Consider the following 21,227-nt stretch of genomic DNA (forward strand, 5'->3'; position numbering starts at 1 on the left):
AAGGAGCAGAGTGGGAAACTGTGAAGACAAATGGGCAGAAATGTGATATTTTTTTTTTCAAAAACATTTTATTTTGTTTTCATTATAAACATATGCAAGTGTACATATAACAAATACAATAAAACAATACAAAACTATTTACAATATTTGCATTCATCCATAATAAACAATAATTTTATCCATGAGAAGATATTAGTATTTGTTCAAAAGGTTTTCCAATTTTTATCATGCTATTTTTTATGAGTAATGTTATGAGTTCTACAACAAATGGTTTGCATTTTTTTTTTTACAAGGAACTTTTGCTAAATTAATAAAATCTTTAAACATCAAATCTTGTTTACTTTACCAGTTCAAAGTAATAACTTTTCTAGCAATTGCACAAACTGACCAGGGTATCAGAATCTGAGATTTAGGTATTACATTAGGTATAGGAACATTGAATAGGATTAGTGAGTTAGAAATATGAGAGCTATCAGTACATAAAGCATTTACAAAAATATCTCAAGTCTTTCCAGTATTGAACAACATTTCTGCATTCAATGAATATGTGAACCCACTTGGCCTCTAGTAATTCATCATATTTCCAACATTTACTTTCACTGTTTTTGAGTATGAGATTTATTTATGTGGAGTATAGAAACTCCTATTCATAAATTTCCATGTATACAATCTCCAATATAATGAAGAAGGGGTACCATACATAGAATTCAATAACATTTTTTTGGATTAATCAGATCTTTATTCTCCATTAATCTTTACATAGCAATTCCAAAAATCTGAGTCAAACATTAGAGTGCCTACTGTTAGTATCTTATAGATAGGTGAGATACTTAATTTTTGATTATCTATTTTTTCAAGACAATTAATAAAAAGCTGAACCAAGCTGGGTATAGATTCAGTCTCTAGGTTGATTGATACTCTTTTTTTGTTTTCTATAAACTGCCGTAATGAGTGTATAAACAACCAACTGTATTGATTATTATCAAAACTACATAAAAGAGAGTTTAGTGGTTTAATACTCTTATTTTCAATAAACTGATGCCAGAATATCAAGTTATGTTTCTTTAATTTGTGCATCGCATTGATGTTGAAAGAATCTAGGCAATCAGGGGAGTATGCTATAAGAAATATAAGAAATATAAATTGTTTAATGTTGTAATTGCAATAAATTATATTTTTAAATTTATTAAATATTTGATGAATGATATAAGAAAAATGATCAAACTTCTTATTAAATAAACAAAATTCACGTAAAAGCCAATGAACGCTACTTATTCCATATTGTTCCTTAAACTGATTTTCTATAGTTCTGACATCAGTTATATGAATCTCATATATTGTTTTCCAGCCAGATATATAGGTAGGTGTGATCCAATGTAATATTACATTAATTATAACTGATTTGGAATAAAGAGCTAAGCTAGGGAATGCTATCCCATTAGTGCTCCAAGCTCTAATGTGGCATTTATATGCAATCCTAGGTTTTAAAGGGAACCATAAAAAATTAAGTAGCATGGCATCTAATTTTTTAAATATTTTTTTAGGAGGGGGTAGTATCAATAACTGTATATAAAACAACATTTTAGGTAAAATTATCATTTTAATTAAAGAGAGCCTATCCTCCATTGTGAAGAACATTTTATTCCATCTTTTGATTAGTTCAGTAATGGTGGTTATTAAATTATTGTAGTTTAGTTTAACAGACTCTTCATGTACTGTTTATACTGGCATCCAAATATTCTAATACATCATTCTCCCAATTAAGCAGGCTATTCTCTCTTAGGTTTTTGTTGATCTTTTTTTTTTAATGTTTTGGATTTATTATGATTAAATTTAAGCCCTGAAATTCTTCAAACTTGCTTAAGGTGTTTATAACATCATGCAAAGAACCATCAATATCACCCAACATTAACAACATATCATCAGCAAATGATTGTTTCTTAGGACAATAGTTCTTATAAATTTGAAAGCCTTTGATATTTAGCTTGTTTCTGATATATTTAGCAAAAGGTTCCATTGAAAGAGCAAACAATAATGGTGACAAAGGACAACCTTGTCTAGTTCTCTTGAGGATTTCTACTGGAGAGGATAGACATGATCCAATTTTCACATAAGCTTGTGCCCCACTATAAATTTTCATTAATTAGTTTTTCAAAATCTGAGGAGAATTCAAAAACAAATCAGAATTCTTTGTAGATAAGACCTGCTAATAGAATCAAAAAGCATTTTCTATGTCTAGGCTGAAAATAGTTAGTTGTTTTGTGTATTTGCTTGTTATGTCTGTTAATGATAGTAATTTAATAATGTTATCTTGCACTTTCTATGAAGAATGAACCCTGTCTGATAATTATATATTATATTAGGTAATATTTTCTTTATCCTATTAGCTAATATTGTCATGAAAATTTTATAATCAGTGTATAGTAATGAAATTGGCCTATATGAATCACAAGATTTTGGGTCTTACCTTGTTTTAATATGGGGGAGATAATTAAGTATTTCCACAATGGGGGTGTTATACATTTTTGCTTAATCATAGAAAAGGAACTCATCATTTTCTTTATTATATATTCAGGAAAAATCTTACATAGCTCAGGATTTATTCCATTCAGTCCTGGAGCTTTATTATCTTTTAAATGTTTTAGTTGCTCTTTCACTTTTGTTAGTGTTGTTTATTTAATATATTATTTTGTTCCATTGACATCTTAGAAGTTATATTTCATTGAATAAAAGTATTTATTACATTATCTGTCTCCAAAAGTGGTGTGTTATTACTTATATCTTTATAATAGTTTTTCAACACTTCTAATATGCCCATTAAGTTAGATATACTCTTAACTGAACCATCACTTTTATATTTAAGCTCATTAATACGATTTTAATTCTTTTTTTTTTTTGGATCTTACTGCTATTTTAAGTAGATATTTGGGATTTACAGCATAAGATTGTAATTTCAGTTTTTCCAGGTTTATGGCTACCTTATGATTCAGACCTTCTAAGCATTTTTTATTTAACCTATTAATTTCATTATGTGCTACTTTTTTATTTGGTTTTGCATCCATTTTTATCTTGTCTATGCTTTTTGTAAATCTAAAAGTTCTTTGTCCCATGCTCTTTTTTTTTTAAGGTACCAAGATTTTATTCTACCATATATATAAACATTAAAGGTGTCCCATAGTATAGTATCAGTCACTTCACCATTATCATTTGTTTCCCTAAACATGTCTATTTCTTTCATTATCCATTCCCTAAAGTCATTTAACTTAGTTATGCAAGCAGGAATTCTCTGTAGAAATCTTAAATCATCTGTATGTGTAGTTAATGTAAAGCTTATAACATTATGGTCCAAAAGTGGACAAGTCATTATAGATACATCACTTATTTTAGAGTATATATTATTTGATACAAAGACCTTATCAATGTTTGTTTGTGTACCAAATCGATAAGAATAGTGAGTATATAATACGGAATAATGTTCTCTTAGACTATGTATATCTTAAAGGTTCATCTGGTTTGTAAAGTCATTTAATTTCTTGGCTTGAGATGTTAGTTTTATTTTATCATTTTTAAAAGCATCATTGCCTGATAATAGGCACTTAAAAATCACCTGTTCCTATATTTTCACCTTTTATATTTAATGTAATCAGGTCCACACATTTCTCAACATATTTAGTACTCAGTCCTGGTATCCAGTATGTATTAATCAAAGTATAATACCTCCTACTGATTTCCAAAATAACCATGCTTAGCATCCCATCTTTATCTGAAATTGTATCTATAATTCTTGGCATAGTATAAGTATTTTTCCATAGAATAAGAGTGCCCCTTCTCTTAGTCTTAAAACATGAATCAGCCAGAATGGTATAGCTATTGAATGAGTATGTGTGTAGATCTTTTTATAATAGATGGGTTTCCTGTAAAAAGATGATCTGGGCTTTATGCATTTTGATATATTTAAGCAAACCAGCTATTTTGACATTATTGTTCAAACCATTAAAATTTAATGATAAACATTTATAAGCCATTGACTATAATGTATATGTTATTACTAATTGAAAGACCTTTCTTCCATGTTGACTTGAAATCTACTGAAAACGTACTTATCATGGATGCATAATGTGTATTAAGCACTACTTTCAAAACCCCACAAACTATTTACAAACACATACATGAAACATCAGGTTTCTGGTTTAGTTAAAAACTTAACTAAACCATCCATCTACGACCTCTCCAATACCAAATGACACAAATTATCCATCTCTGCTTAGAATATAGTATAAAAACAAAAAAGAAAAGTGTTATGAAAGCAACTAAAGAAATCTGAATCCATGAAATATATATTAGAAGGAGAGTGTCCAATATATCTAAAGCTATATGAATATGTCACATATTATGATAGCACCTCTAATATGTAGATATGCCAGAAATACCCACCAGATCAAAGTCTGTATAAACATTAAAAGCTGAAGGTTAAGAAGCTTGTCATTTTTTCCAAAACTTTTCAGGAAACATCAGATAATTTAACCATGTTGAAGTCTTTCATCAGGAAGGGGAGAGAGAGAGAGAGAGAGAGAGAGAGAAAAGGGGGGGCTCACAACCCTCTGTTCAGTTACTAAAGGTTTAGTTATATAACATAAGTCTGATGTTAATATGCATAATGAGTTTTCTAATGCAGCTCCTAGTTCACTTGATGTCATTTAGTTACTAATAGTGTCATTGAATCTGCAGAATGTATACATCTATAACAGAACATAGGCATTTTCAAAGGAGTTAAGCACTTTTATCAGAACTAATTATTTACCATTTAAAGTATCTAATAAAGAATAACAGAATTTCAAGGAAAAAGAATTCCAAGTACAACCATTTAACAAGTTCAAATGGTCAAATGATGTCATCACTGTTGTTTCCTCAAGCTGCAGCTTCATAAACTTGTTAAAAAGTATCTAAATAGGTTCATGCACAACAGAAGTTGTCTCTAGTGAAGAAAAATGCATTTTCAGTAGGAAATTCAGATCTTGAAGCTTTTGGAGTTCACAGAAAGCAAAAAAAAAAAAAAAAAATACCCAGGCTGCCTTGTCAGTGCATGTCATGAATCTCCACAATGAGAACAGTCACACAGACCACCAGTTTCCTCACAAAATATCAACATAATGAAAAAAGTAACCCTTTCATATAAATACAGCTATTTAGAAGTAACAACAGCTGCCTCAAATCAAAAATCATATTATAACATTTCAATCATTTACCCACCAGTTAACCAGGCCAGAGAGAGAAAAAAAGGATCCTAGTACATACATATATATATATATATATATATATATATATATATATATATATAAAACTTACATTTATATATCTATAAAACACAAGTAATGTACTGTATTAATGTTTAAATGTATCTAAACAAAGAGTCTAAAACATCTAGTTAGAAACACTAATCAGAAACATCTTGTTACCCCACCACTGACCCACTAGAAAAAATGCACTTTGGTATTAAGTCAAATTATACTATTACTGAAGAATTAGAAGACATACATCATTTGTAGTTATTTAAAAGGGAAATGTATATAAAGTACTTATAATGGGGAAAAGAGAGAAAAGGAACATTGGTAACAAAAGAGACTAGGGAGAAAGAAGAGAGAGAGAGAGACAAAGAATGTTATTTAAATACTTAGTACTATATGTAATTAAAAGAAATGGATATAGAAAGGAAAAGAGAAAGTTGATATGATAATAAAAATGATCCACATTACCTTACAGCATAGAGACTTTCCAGAATCAAATATATTATGAATCATAAAAATAAAGCATTTAAAAGTAGAAGGAATTTATTCATTTGTCCTTTAGTTTCTTAGTTTTGTTTGCACCTTCCATCACAGACCATCCATTTTTGTTGCCTGTCTTTTCAAACCCTGGGATGACCATTCCATTTCTTCTATGTCCGACAGTATTTTCTTCATTTGGATAATTTCTACTGCTTCTTGTAGGGAATCAAATATCTTCACTCCTTCTGGCAAGATGATTTTTATTCTTGCAGGAAAAAGAATTTGAGCTTTAATATTGGTTTTTTCAAGGACTTAATTAGAGAAACACACTCCTTTCTTCTGGATATGACTGTAGAGGTGTAGTCATTGTCAAAATGAATAACTTTTTCACCCATCTTGATAGGGGAATTAGTCCAAGCTGATTTCAGCACTAAGTCCTTGTCTTGCAAGGAAATAAACCATTTTTGGTTGGGAGGATGGTGTAATGGTTAAGGTGTTTGCCTTACAAACACAACGTACAGGGTTTGAATCTCACAGGGGATGGCTGGCTAAGCTCTTAAAATGGCTTTATAGGAGTACTAATCTATGAACCTATGAACCTATTATAGACCTGGGGTTAGATGAACTCAGAGATGAAGCTAGATTTGCCAGGGACCAATGAGTTTTCTCATTTCCAAAAGAGAGGGATTCAGGCATATCTAGTGCTGATGAAAACCACTTATTGAGGAACTGAATCATGTTAGCACCCTCATCTTTCTTAGGATTTCCATATATTCTTATGTTATTCCTCCTTGATCTACTTTCAAGGTCTTCAAGTTTCTCAATCAGCCTGGTGTTTTGTTTCAGAAGAAATTCATTGTGATGTTCATTTTCTGTCACTCAAGTATCTAGGTCAGTTGTTGTTTCCTCTTAGGCAAGAATCTGTTCAGATTTTTTTTTTATTATTCCATTTAGAAGTTCCAGTTGCTTACTGCATTCTTGTTTAATAATATCCATTTTGTTTTTGAATTTGTCCATTTTTGTGACAGTTCTTGGGATGTTTGTTATTATAAGATGTAATTCTTTATTCACTGCACACTCCTGGTGTGTGTTCTTTGAGTTGCTCATCTTGAGATTTCCAGTAGAAAACTTCTTGACAGGAATAATTAAAAAATTCTCTTGACTATGTATTAATTTTTAGAAAATAATAAAGAGTCTATGTTAATCTAACTTTTAGTATACTTTTAGTTAGATTTTTCTAAAAATTAAAGTATATTTCCTGTCAGGATATTAAAATCTAAGTAGAGCTATGGATTTCTGCTGCTATCAGACTGGTGTCTTGGCCACGCCCCCATGTGATATGTTTTGATATGTAATACTTTACTTTAAAGCCTATTACTTGAGTAAACAGAGATAGAATTTCTCATAGTAGATAACAGTTTGCAGAGGGTATTTATGGCAAACATTAAGTTATTTGCAGACAGCTATTTTTTTCATGAACTATTGTATTAACACTATGTTGCGGTACGCAAGGGATTTGTTTATTTGTGTGGTCCAAGCTTGCCATCATTAGTGCAAAGAGCAGAGGTGGCAAAGGAAAAATTTGACTGCATCTCTTTCTATTTAGTGTACATGAATATGATTCTGCATAAAGCTTACCGGTCAAGTGTTGAAATCTGGATGAACATAAAAGTCAGTCAGAATTTAGTTTAAATACTTCAGGACAGATTCATAAAGGTTACCACAAGTGTAACCTTTCTGAGTGAAAAGACAACAGAAGCTCTGTAATAGGGATGTTCTTAAATTCAGAAAGTGTACACATAGTATACACTTTTTGCTAACTTTTATGAACCCAGCCTTTTGTATCTATGAAACTGAAGTTATTCTCCAAGTTAAAACCTAGAAGAAAGAATGTGTTAGTCTTATACATTGGCTTGCTGCTACAAAATGTAAATTATAATTCAGTGTTAGTTTTTACAGTCCCATACAGGTCTATGTGCATTACACTGTGATTGCAGTTTAAGCCTGAAGGTTTAAATTAACAAAATTGCATGATAATCTATATTTACCAATAAAAAGTAAATGAGCCAAAAAGTTATAACCAGGAAAGGTATGAAAAGGACTCCACCAGGCACAAATGAATCGAAGCTCCGAAGGTAGAAAATGCTTTAATACGCACTTTTAAAACCACTTCACAACAAAGACTGGATCTTGAAAGTACAAACATCCACAATAACGTATCCACATAAACGTTTTCGTCGCCAACTTCATCAGTTATACATCCATTTTAAAAACTTTAATACTTTTATATGCTGTTTGAATTTCATCACCAATCAATTGACCAATCATTTGAACCCATTAATTAGAATTAATTAAATTGACTAGTTGGTTCATGAAAACTTCACATTGAATAATACAAATAAATACAATTCTCTAAAAACATGTATTCTCAACTTATAACATATTTATAATAGTTTATCTAAAAACTTTAAAAACTTTTAAAACCTTTTAATGCAACTTTTTAAAATATTTCTATATTGAACATGAATAGGGCTTATAAGTCTGAAATTGCAACATAGCACCATCTTGTGGCCAAAGTATGAATTACAGTACCAACAACCAGAGCCTTAGAAATTCAATAGAAAAATGTATTTTTGGAAATGTATAAAAAGATGACAATAAATACAAACTGAATACAACCTCTTTAAATTAAAGCTTGGCAGCTCTCATCTTCAAAACTGGGGCCAATGATACCATATAATTGAGCCCAAAATTACGATTTGCATCTAAAAAGTTGCCAATACAATTCTTTATAATCAATAAGTGTTTCCCACATCCCACCTCTTGGATTAGTGGGAACAACTTCTAAAACAAAAAATACGAAACCTGTTGTATTACATTTTGTTGAATGTTTGCTCAATGCATTTTTTTCATTCATCACCCTGACATCGTATAAGTGCTCATATATTCTCTGTCTGAGCTTTCTTTCACTTTTTCCAACGTAGAAGGAGGGACATTTTTTACAAACAGCTAAATATATGATGCCTTTGGTGTCACAATTGGCAAATGTGTTTAAATGCAGGGTCATATTTCTTGCTTCTAAAAACATTGTTTCCCCACAATTCAAATATATACAATATTTACATTTCCCACATTTTTGTAATCCTTTCTTGGATTTGTTGTTGTTATTGCACGTGTTAATTTTCGTCCCTACTTCAAGATAATTCTTGATGCTTTTCCCTCTACGGTATACATGAGTTAGTTTTTTGTCAAAAATAGATTCCAGGTCTGAAAATTTTGAAAAACTGTCCCATTCCCTTGAAAATATATTCCTAACAAAAGCTGATTGTTCATTGAAAGTAGTAATTAGCCCTGTCTCATTTTCACCAAAGCTACATGCCGGCCCTGAATTGTGTGTCAGTTTTTCTTCTTTCCCTAAGATGGGTGCAAAAGTATCTGCTCTTTTTATATTGACTTCTTCCATAACTTTGTTAAACATTTCCATAGGGTACCCTCTCTGAATAAAAAGGCCCCTTAAATAGTTAGTTTCATCAAGAAAGACCTTATTATCCGAGGTCATTCTACTGCACCTGACCAATTGTCCTTTAACCACCCCCTTCTTCTGGTGGGGGGGATGGCAACTGGTGTAGTGCAAATAAGAGTTGGAAAAGGTTTCTTTCCTGAAAATTCTTGATGTAAATTTCCCTTCTTTTTTCTCTATATGAACATCTAAGTATTTCAATTCCTGTTCATCAAAGTTACTGGTGAATTTCAAAAAAGTGGAGGTGTTGTTAACAAACGTCAAGAGGTTATTGAAATTTTCCTCACTGCCTTTCCAAAAAAACACAAATCATCTAAATACCTGGTATAAAGGGAGCATTCATTGATCAATGGAGAATTGAGAAGAAAATTTTCTTCCCAGAAAGCCATTATAATGTTTGCGTATGCAGGTGCACAATGTGCACCCATCGCAACACCTTTTTCTTGTTTGAAGTACTCCCCTTGAAAATAGATGAAATTATTTTTCAATACTATTTCCATTAATGTTAAAGTGTTTGTGAAATCAGTGTGTGTCAATTTTTTACTTCCAATTAATTTTTCTTCAAACCAGGATAGACCTAAATCGTGTGGAATACAACCAAACAGATCAATCACATCCATGGTTCCAAAGGAAGCATTTTCACTGTATAGGGAGGGTTTGATTCTTCTCAACAAATCCCAGGAGTCTTTTAGAATATTGTCACAACCTTCAAGTACATGTTTGATCTTGTGATCAACAAATTTTGCAAGAGGGGCTGTTATTGATCCTTCTGCTGACACGATGGGTCTGAGGTGGGGGGGTCGCAGGGATTTTTGTGAACTTTAGGTATCCCAAAGATGCAGGGAATTTTTGGTTTGTCTACGACCAAAAATTTGTAGGTATTTTGATCTATAGAACCTTGCATTAACATGTCATATAGTAGGACCTGAATCTTTCTGTATGCTATGTTCACTTCGTTGATAGATACCCTGGTGTATTTGTCTGAATCATTAAGTAAATCCAACATTTTCCCTTCGTATTGAATTGTTTCCATAACCACGACCCCTCCCCCCTTGTCAGGTTTCATTACTCTCAGGTTGTGATTATCACTAATAGCTCTTAAAGTGTTTTTCTCCTCCTGAGTTAAATTGGAGTGAAAGGTTTTTGTTGTCAGGTGGGTTCTTATTTCGTGTTCAACCTTTAATTCAAAGTTCTTAAGTTGGGGGTGTGTGGGAGGGTTAAATGTACTTTTCCGCTTCAACCCTTGTCCATCATGGTCAAATGTTTTGTCTTTGAAAAAAAGCTCCAAATTCTTTTTCCGGATAAACAACTTGATATCTATCAATAGTTTGAAAATATCCGTTTTTTGTGTAGGGACAAAGGTGAAGCCTTTGGAAAATAAATCAAACCAACTCTTGTCTATGCTGACACTGGAATAATTGTATATATTAAATCCATTGAAAGTACAGGTGTTAAGGTTGCTGATAATGCCACTTGCTAATTCCAACCCTGACGTGTCGTCTGAAAGGGTCTCCCCCCCCTCCCCCTGTAGTTTTTTGAATTGTAGTAAACCTTCCCTTGTTGCATGAGCCTCTCTGATCTCCTTAATTGGGGATATTCTTTCTTGATGAAACTAACTATTTAAGGGGCCTTTTTATTCAGAGAGGGTACCCTATGGAAATGTTTAACAAAGTTATGGAAGAAGTCAATATAAAAAGAGCAGATACTTTTGCACCCATCTTAGGGAAAGAAGAAAAACTGACACACAATTCAGGGCTGGCATGTAGCTTTGGTGAAAATGAGACAGGGCTAATTACTACTTTCAATGAACAATCAGCTTTTGTTAGGAATATATTTTCAAGGGAATGGGACAGTTTTTCAAAATTTTCAGACCTGGAATCTATTTTTGACAAAAAACTAACTCATGTATACCGTAGAGGGAAAAGCATCAAGAATTATCTTGAAGTAGGGACGAAAATTAACACGTGCAATAACAACAACAAATCCAAGAAAGGATTACAAAAATGTGGGAAATGTAAATATTGTATATATTTGAATTGTGGAGAAACAATGTTTTTAGAAGCAAGAAATATGACCCTGCGTTTAAACACATTTGCCAATTGTGACACCAAAGGCATCATATATTTAGCTGTTTGTAAAAAATGTCCCTCCTTCTACGTTGGAAAAAGTGAAAGAAAGCTCAGACAGAGAATATATGAGCACTTATACGATGTCAGGGTGATGAATGAAAAAAATGCATTGAGCAAACATTCAACAAAATGTAATACAACAGGTTTCGTATTTTTTGTTTTAGAAGTTGTTCCCACTAATCCAAGAGGTGGGATGTGGGAAACACTTATTGATTATAAAGAATTGTATTGGCAACTTTTTTTAGATGCAAATCGTAATTTTGGGCTCAATGATATGGTATCATTGGCCCCAGTTTTGAAGATGAGAGCTGCCAAGCTTTAATTTAAAGAGGTTGTATTCAGTTTGTATTTATTGTCATCTTTTTATATACATTTCCAAAAAAATACATTTTTTCTATTGAATTTCTAAGGCTCTGGTTGTTGGTACTGTAATTCATACTTTGGCCACAAGATGGTGCTATGTTGCAATTTCAGACTTATAAGCCCTATTCATGTTCAATATAGAAATATTTTAAAAAGTTGTATTAAAAAAGTTTTTAAAAGTTTTTAAAGTTTTTAGATAAACCATTATAAACAGGTTATAAGTAGAGAATACATGTTTTTAGAGAATTTTATTTATTTGTATTATTCAATGTGAAGTTTTCATGAACCAACTAGTCAATTTAATTAATTCTAATTAATGGGTTCAAATGATTGGTCAATTGATTGGTGATGAAATTCAAACAGCATATAAAAGTATTAAAGTTTTTAAAATGGATGTATAACTGATGAAGTTGGCGACGAAAACGTTTATGTGGATACGTTATTGTGGATGTTTGTACTTTCAAGATCCAGTCTTTGTTGTGAAGTGGTTTTAAAAGTGCTTATTAAAGCATTTTCTACCTTCGGAGCTTCGATTCATTTGTGCCTGGTGGAGTCCTTTTCATACCTTTCCTATATTTACCAATGCTATGCACCTGAGAGAAGTACATAGCATTAGATTAGCTTTAGGGTTTAGCATAACTGTAGTTATAGCTGATTTCCAGAACTGAGACTGTGTTTCTAGAGATGTTCAACTGTCAAGTGTTTCTCCAAATGCTGCATTATTAACTGCAAGTATTTCCTTTTAGTTTTGCTGAAGTTAGCTTTTACAATATTCACTGAGAAATCAATAACTTCTTAAAGCCACTTAAGGTTTAATGATATTTAGTATAAAAAAAAAATTCTGACAATGAATAAACCGAAATAACACTCACTGTGAGTGAGAACAACTGAAATTATTTAATTAAGCTAAAATTGTCCTTATTACCTACAGGTATCCATTTGTTCTTGACTTTGACAAATTTCCATGAAATATTGCATCTAAAGCTTTGGACTGGGGTCATAAAGGCTGATGAGTGATGCTTTAGGACTCAGAGTAATACATTTTTTAGACATTTACTGTAAGCTTTAGAAGTTATGGAATAACACTGCAGTCTAAATTTGAAACTCCATCTAACGCCAAGGTAAATGTATATGTCTTTTAGAATTCAAAAGCAAATAATACTTTTGTTTTAATTATTTGTCTTCTGTCTGCCTATACTTTAATCATTGCTATTAAATGAGATAGAGAGAATCCTGAAAATGAATTATTTCATTTTCAGTATTATTTATTGCACCAAGAGCAATGGCTTGCATGAAAGGTGTTTTTTTCTGCCCTTGTTCACTACAGGTCTTCATTTGAGTTTGCATTGCAAAAGCTCAAAAAAACTTGTATTTCATGAGTTCCAGTTAATAGAAAGTAGGTACAGCTACACTTAAACTTGTAAGAATACAAGCAAATTCAATAACAAAAACATTCTTTTTTTGTAGAAGGACAAGTCCCCTGTACCTCTATATTGGGAACTTTACCCCCAGATTCCCTTATGTTATAGGTTCATATGGTAAGTACTAGGCCAGCTGCCCTTGATGATCATGTTAAGCCTAAGCCAGTTTACCTTTTGGTGCTTGACTTAATCTCTCCTATTTGGTGTTAAATTGGCATTACCCATCTCATGACCAATAATTAATAATTGCCCCTAATGAGTGTAACTGGGATCATACCATATTATTATTATTATTATTATTATTATTATTACCATAATATCATTATTATTCTCATGTCAAGTTCACTGCATTTTGGAGAAAGAGTGAGCAATGACTGGTAGTGCAACGTCAGTCTCACACTTAGCTAAAATTCTGGGAGAATGGAGGAGTACCTAGGAGGTACTGCCAGCACAGCTAGCTGGAATTTTATAAATAATTATATGTAATTTGTGATTATCAAACTGATTTATACAAGATGCTTGTGTTACAAATATATTAAAACAGTATGCCATGAGTTTAACAAACTGACTTATACAGATGTATGTGTTGAAAATGTATTTGTAAAGTGCTTGTGTTTGAAATGTATTCACAGTGTGCATTACTGTAGAGAACAGAAATGTACATGCACTATTGTAACTGCTTAAATGTATATTTTTAAGAGAGGAAACTGGAGGGTTAACCTCCATCCAGCAAACTTTAGAAAAATATCTGAAATTAAATCACTTTATAGGGTGGGCCATAAAGTGCTAGCTTACATGTTTCAATGCAGCCAGAGACACAAAATCTGTACTAGGAAGCTTTCTGTATTGTCTTTGGGGTGAACTAATTACTACTCTGGAAGTTTGGAGGTGTGCAATTGCTTTATGACTTCCAGCACTTGCCAGATGTTTGAACAAAAGCCCTTGTGTGTTTATTTTTACAGGTACATGCTAAACCCTGTCAGCTACCAGCAATGGGGGTTTGCATTTGAACTACAGGTCAGATGACCAGAAGTGATGTCCTTTTTAGATATTATTTTGAGAAGTCTTTTAGTGAGACAGAGCATTCTATATTCTGTCTTGGAACTGACAACAAGAATAACCATTCACATTATCTGCCCTGCTCTATTAAGTAACTTATTAAGGAATAGTAGAATTATTTTAGATTCAGTCAGGAATATAGTGAAGCTTAGTTTAGATATTGTTTTTCTTTATTTGTCTGAGCCTGTCCTTCAATGTTATTTTAAATATTTCTTGTTATTTGAACTCTGATGCCACTGTGAATACAAACTTAGTATTTTCATGTTCCTTTATTATTAATTATTAAATATATTGAAACCTTTAATTATGGATGATCTTTGTAGACATATTTAAGTTTTAAAAGTAGTTGCATATTTATTTGGTGACATTGTGTGGGTCACTCCTAATAGCCTTGCTCTTGGTCAAACTACCATTTGTATTAATATTAAGTTAACTCAGTATATTGGGTACCCTTGGAAGAGACTTAAGGTAGCTGGCAGGAGTGCCTGGTGGCAGTCATAACTACTGTATAGTCTGGGCAGAAGGGGGCATAGCTAGTAAACCTGTGCCAGCCTTTCCCAGGTGTGTGTTTGTGTGTGTGTGTGTGTGTGTGTGTGTGTGTGTGTGTGTGTGTGTGTGTGTGTGTGTGTGTGTGTGTGTGTGTGTGTGTGTGTGTGTGTGTGTAAAAGAGTCTATGTCATCTACCTGGGCAGGAACCCAAAGCACTGGTTAGGCAGAGGGGGTGCTGGAAGCCTTGGCTTTCACACTCAGCTGAGATCTCAACTCTATAGCTATACCAGTGAAGAGTCTTATTGGGGATCTGGAGAAAGAGGGAGAAACTGGCCCCGGACTGACTGTGGCCGCTGTGTGCTCTTAAGGGAAATTGCACTTGATGCAGGGGGTTGCATCTGGAAATACTGTGTGTGTACCTGTTATCCTCCCAGAGAACATGCCCCCAGAGGAGCCAGTTATGAGGATTGATGCTCCTTGATTACTGGCCCAGAGGTGGATGGTTGTCACATATTGCTTGGCAGTGGTAGGATATCCACATTACATATGGGTTGGCAGTAGTGGTGGGATATCCACATCACACCTAATAATAGGCACACTGAGGAATATGATCTCATGCTGGTCACAGTGACATAAGGAATCGATAATACTTGCTGTCATGCTCCAGCAACTGTGATATGAGCTTAGATGATGCAAGCAGCTGACTGTAAGTCCTTCAACCTTCAATAAATCCTTATTGCCTGAACATAGAATTCTGATGATGTCAAATATGCAGCCCAAATTTTTTATAAAATTTCAGTATAAACTAGAATATGTCCATGTGAGCATATGACTGCATTAAGAATATAGTTTATTTCCCTTCCTATTAATGAAATTCATGGATAGAAAATAAAGAAACTGCCAGAGCTGGGAGACTAATCAGTATGGGATCGTTAAGGTTGCATGTTTGCTATTTGCAGATTATGTTGTCCTCTTAATCTCAAGTGACCATGATCTACAATGTGCATTAATGTGATTCCCTCCTCCATCTGACACAGCTGGGATCCATATAATTAGTTATGATTCTCTCCTACAAAATGTGGACTGGTCACTACTGATGAAAGAAGAACAGATACTTTAAGATGAAAAATGTGAGTATTTTTGGGTCACACTCATGAGAATAGGGAGACTGAACAGTAAATGTAAGCAAAAGCAGCAGTGCTGCATGCACTGTGTCATACTCTTGTGCCAGTCAAGTAACTGCTAACTCAAATGATAAAGCTGTCAGATTGCCTGTGAGTCTACATCCCCATTCTCCCCTGTTTTAATGAGGTTTGGATAACAACTGAAAAGATGAAATTACAAATGCAAGCAAGAGAAATTATGTTCTATCTAGGTATCACTGAGTTCAGTCTCCTGATTCAGGGAAATACTTTACTGGGTAGAAAGATCTTAAAATAGAGCCAGTTCTCTCCTGAATGGTTTGCTAATTCTGTGAGGCTGTGTCCTGCATCTGGCAAGATGTATATAAGGTACAACATGGAAGGATGCCCTAAAGTAGACCTATGATATGCTGAGAGATTATATTGCCAAACATGCTGGTGAATGCCCATGTATGACACAGGATGGTCTAGATGGTGCTGGTTGGATTGAAGAATTTGTGACCACTTTGCTGCCACCATGACCTCATCAGATAAGCTGTTTAAAAATGGATGGATGGATGGATGGATGGATGGATGGATGGATGGATGGATGGATGGATGGATGGAGTGAGTAACATTTCTTTAATAAATGCAAACTTAAGGATTATAGATGACTCTTTACAAACTTGGAAGGCTTACTATCAGGTAAGATGATGAAAACTGAGACAGTTAGACCTTCCTGAAAATGTTAGGAATTATATCATACTGGTGCTACTGTGAAAGAAAGCAATCTACAGTATAAAGTGTTTCTATTCTGCTCTGGCTATTATTGACTCTTTAGTAATAAATATAGAAACACCATGTGTAGTATATCCAAGGCTTCTTTTAGTTAAACAAAATTAAGTAATCTAGTGAGAAAGACCATATCTATAATCAGGTCCAGATATATAGTGTAAAGAATGGAACTTAGATCCCATTTTAGTGAGTTTTAAGCTATTCATATTAAACTTGTCAAATGTGTAACTTTGAATCAAATTCTGTAAAGTGCATTCTGACTAAGTCACTGTTATGTGCTTCTACTGAGAGTGAAAACAAAAGACACTCATACAGATCATACAGATCATAGGTCTTTTGAATCCTGGATTGTGCTAAGAGACTTCATGCCCTTTGAATTGATTACTCTGTAAGAGCATCACTTTGCAATTTCATTAAAACACAGATTTCCGGTAAGTATTGAACGTTACTCACATTAGATAACATAAACCTTATTAAATATTTTATATATATATATATATATATATATATATATATATATATGTATATGTATTTTTACACAGTAACATGCTGTCAGACTTAAAATGGCATATCTTCATTTTGTTCTAAAAGTTAGATATAGAGATATTTTCATACATGCCAAGCCTGCATTTGGCTCAGTAACAGGTGAGATAACTTTCACTAAGATTGTGCGTACCTGTTAGAAACAGACAGTTGCTTGCAGAACTTAAAAATCAAATAATAATTCATCATTTCAAGCAAACCTTTAGGCATATTATTTTAAAAACCATTAATGCATGTGCTTCAGATAGAATAAATAAAAATATCCCAGACAAATGATGAAATTCTTCCATTGAATCTGCACTGTAAAGAATGTCAAAATATTTGTTGAATAATTGTAAACTCACACCACAATGCCTGTGTGATGCCCCTGCACTGGACCAGTAATCAAGGAGTCTCAATCCTCACCACTGGCAACAGCTAGGGGGTGTACACACTGGGAGGATGACAAGTACACATGCAGTAAAGTACAATTTCCCTTAAGAGCACAGCATACAGAGATCACAGTCAGTCTGGGGCTGGTTTCTCCCTCTTTCTCCAGATCCCCAATGACACTCCTCACTGGCACAGCTATAGGGTTAAGATCTCAGCTGAGGGGCCAAGCCAAAACCTCCAGCTCCCTCTGTCTCCAACCAGTGCTTCTTGTCCCTGCCCAAATAGCTGACACACACAGACTTTGAGATTTGATTTATACACACACATACACACACACACACACACACACACACACACACACACACACGCACACATGCACACATGCACACACACACACACACACACACACACACACACACACACACACACACACACACATACACACACACACACAAAGACACACACACCTGTGGAAGGCTGGCACAGGTTTACTAGCTATGCCTCCTTCTGCCCAGACTATAAGGTAGTTTCCACTGCCACCAACCTCTACTTATCAGCTACTATAAGGCCCTTACAAAGGGTGTCCAATCCTACTGTGTAATGTTACTTTTAATCCAAACAGTAATTTGACCAAGACTTGCAAGGCTATTTAGGAGTGGCCTGTACAGTGACAGCAAATAAATATGCAAATACTCTAAGAGTTTAAATAAGTCTCATAAATATCAGCCACGAAGACAGGTTTAGATATATTTAATAATAAATAATAAAAGAACAAGACAATACTCAGAAAATGAACAGTTACTTCAGAGTTCAAAATCACAGGAAATATTTTAAAACAACATTGCAGGACAATCTCAAATAAATATAGAAAACATCTAAATACTATATTCCTAACTATATCTAAAAGAAATTACTGTACCCTAGTTACTTACTATTAGCAAGGCAAGTGCAGATGGTGATGATGATGAGTGGATGTTTTTGCCAGGTCCATGACAAAATACCAAATGCACAGTCTCTCTCTTAGAGAGTTCTTAAATTAATATCACATTTTACTGCTGGGTTAGCTTGAGTGACATCACTCTATGTCACCTGACTTCAGTCCCCAGGTTTAACAGAAACTTAATAGGATTTAACATCTCTGTGTTAAAAATACATATCTCTCAGATGTTTGCCAGATCTTGGAAGTCGTAAAACAATAAAACACTTTACATTTTAAACCTAGTAATTACTTTTATTTTCAAGAAAATAAGAATAAATTCTAGTGCTAGACATTGTGTCTGCTATTGAACTGAAATGGAGAGATAACATATTTTGTTTATGGCCCAGCTATAAAGTAACTTAACCTCAACTATTCTTAAGTTTTGCAGGGTAATCTTTTAAGTTCCAGCAGAGTATGCTGCGGTTACATTCTTGAAGCTCAGTACATAACATACAGTTCTGTATAAATCATATCAATATTCACAAATGACATAGAATTATTTACAAAATTCCAGATAGCTGGGCTGGCAGTGTGACAGCCCGTGTTATCCATTTTTTATGAAATGTAAATAACAATGTTAGTTTCATTATATGTGTTTAATTTTGCTCTTGCGTGAATGTTCTCTTTGCATTGCTGCATTGTCTCAGTGTAGCTGTAACTCTGCATTTCTGAACTGAGTTTGGGTCATGATTAAAACTGGCCTCTGGACACGCCATTTACCTAAATGACAAACTGATTAATAAATATTTAAGTAAGTAAGCACATGCATACGGACAAACATAAATACACAAATAAAAAAATAATCTTTTCTCAAAATGTTGACTTTATAATTAATATACAGTGCTTACAGTTGCAGTAGTTTAAAGTAAATACAGGATGTAAAATATGTTACCTATATGTCAGAGCTTATTGGTATACAAATACTCTCATAATATTGTAATAGTTTAGTAATGAAGGTAATAAAATGGCATGTTTTGGGAACTACAGCAAAAGTGTATAACCCAGAGATATATGATAATAATGATAACACAAAGTCATTAGACAAGATTTTATGCAAGAGGGATTTATTTGTTCTACTGTACTCCTTCATATAGAAGAGGTCCCCACACCTCAATTAACAGAATACACAGTCTTCAAAGTCATATAAATTCAGAGTAAAATGAATACTTTTGCAGAAAAGGAAAGCATTTTCCTTACTCTGAGGCACAACATCAATTTAATATATTTTGGTATTGGGGTTTGTTAGTTACAGATCCCTCCTCCCACATCTAGCCTCAACTATATATATATATATATATATATATATATATATATATATATATATATATACTTTATTCATTGTTTCATAGGTAAATACTAGGCTAACTGCATTTGTGGGCCATCATAGCCTAGCTGATTATCTCATTAGTTAAAATTATCCATACCTAATTCCACAATCTATATGTATTAGTTCTGGGTGAGATTGTGATTATTTCTAGGGAGCACACTGAGTATTTAGGTTGCTGTCCACATAAGTTCCCAACTCCCTAACTGCATGGTTGACTGTTAGGGGAGTATTATCAGTGTGGAAATTTCCCCTGGGTGGAGAGTTTCCCCAAAGGATACAATAGTACACTATTGGCATTTTGTTTTAGTTCATGGCTCTGGCACCAGTTATTTGTTTGGGATAAACCTTTATTCAGAATTGCTTGGTCATTTGGGGATTCAGTGACTGCTCTTAATTTGCAGTCAGCTGCAGACTTTGCCAGCTAGAAACTCTTGGTGTTTACTTTTATGTCACAGAAGTAGATACCAAACAGGAAGGACCCCAGTACTGATACCAATAGAGCACCACTGGTGACTGATCTTTTTGTAGAGGCAGCTTCCCCTATGTTGAGCTTCTGATTCCTATCTGGGAACCAGCTGGCAATCCATTGGGTGGCATCGGTGTTTATTCCCAGTTGGGTAAGCTTCTCCACTATACCTGAGTGATGTATTGCACTAACTGCTTTGCCTAGATCTATGAATGTGACATGTACCATCTTGCCTTAGTTCATTGCTTTGGTGACTTTTCTGAGGAAACCTAATAGGATGAGTAAGCAAGACCTGTATTTTATGAACCCAAACTAGGATGCATCCAGTGTTTGGAGGTTCCCTATGCCCTGCTTGATTAATTGATGAGTCTATTCATAGTGTTACAAATGATTCTGGTCAGACTTATGGGTTGGTAATTGCCTGGGGTCAGTGAATGACTCTCTGTTGTGCTGAGATATGATCTCTGTTCCCATCCATTCACTTGGTACAAAGTCTGTGTGGTAGCCGAACTAGAACAGCATTGTTAGGGGCAGAGATAAATCATGCTTCCTGCTCTTTAAGATATATCATGGGATATTGGCTGAGTCTGTTGATGTAGAACTCCTGCATGAAGGCATGGGTTCTCAGTTTCTGAAATATCTTGTGAGAGAATAGGAAATGAAAGAGGGTTAAAGCGGGAACTGAATTGATCTTCTAGTAAGTTTGCTATGTCTTCAGCTTCAGTGTAGGTGGTGTTGTTCACCACCAGCTCAGTGCATTGCTGTGTAGAACTCTTAAGGTTGTGAACATACCTAAAGAAGGCTTTATGATTGTCTTTGGCAGGGGTGGCTCTCTTTGACACAAACTTCACTTTGGTGGTTTTGATTAAACTTCTGAA

Source organism: Protopterus annectens, chromosome 5.part0, assembly GCF_019279795.1.
Source record: "Protopterus annectens isolate FY-2018-M chromosome 5.part0, PAN1.0, whole genome shotgun sequence".
NCBI lineage: Eukaryota > Metazoa > Chordata > Ceratodontiformes > Protopteridae > Protopterus > Protopterus annectens.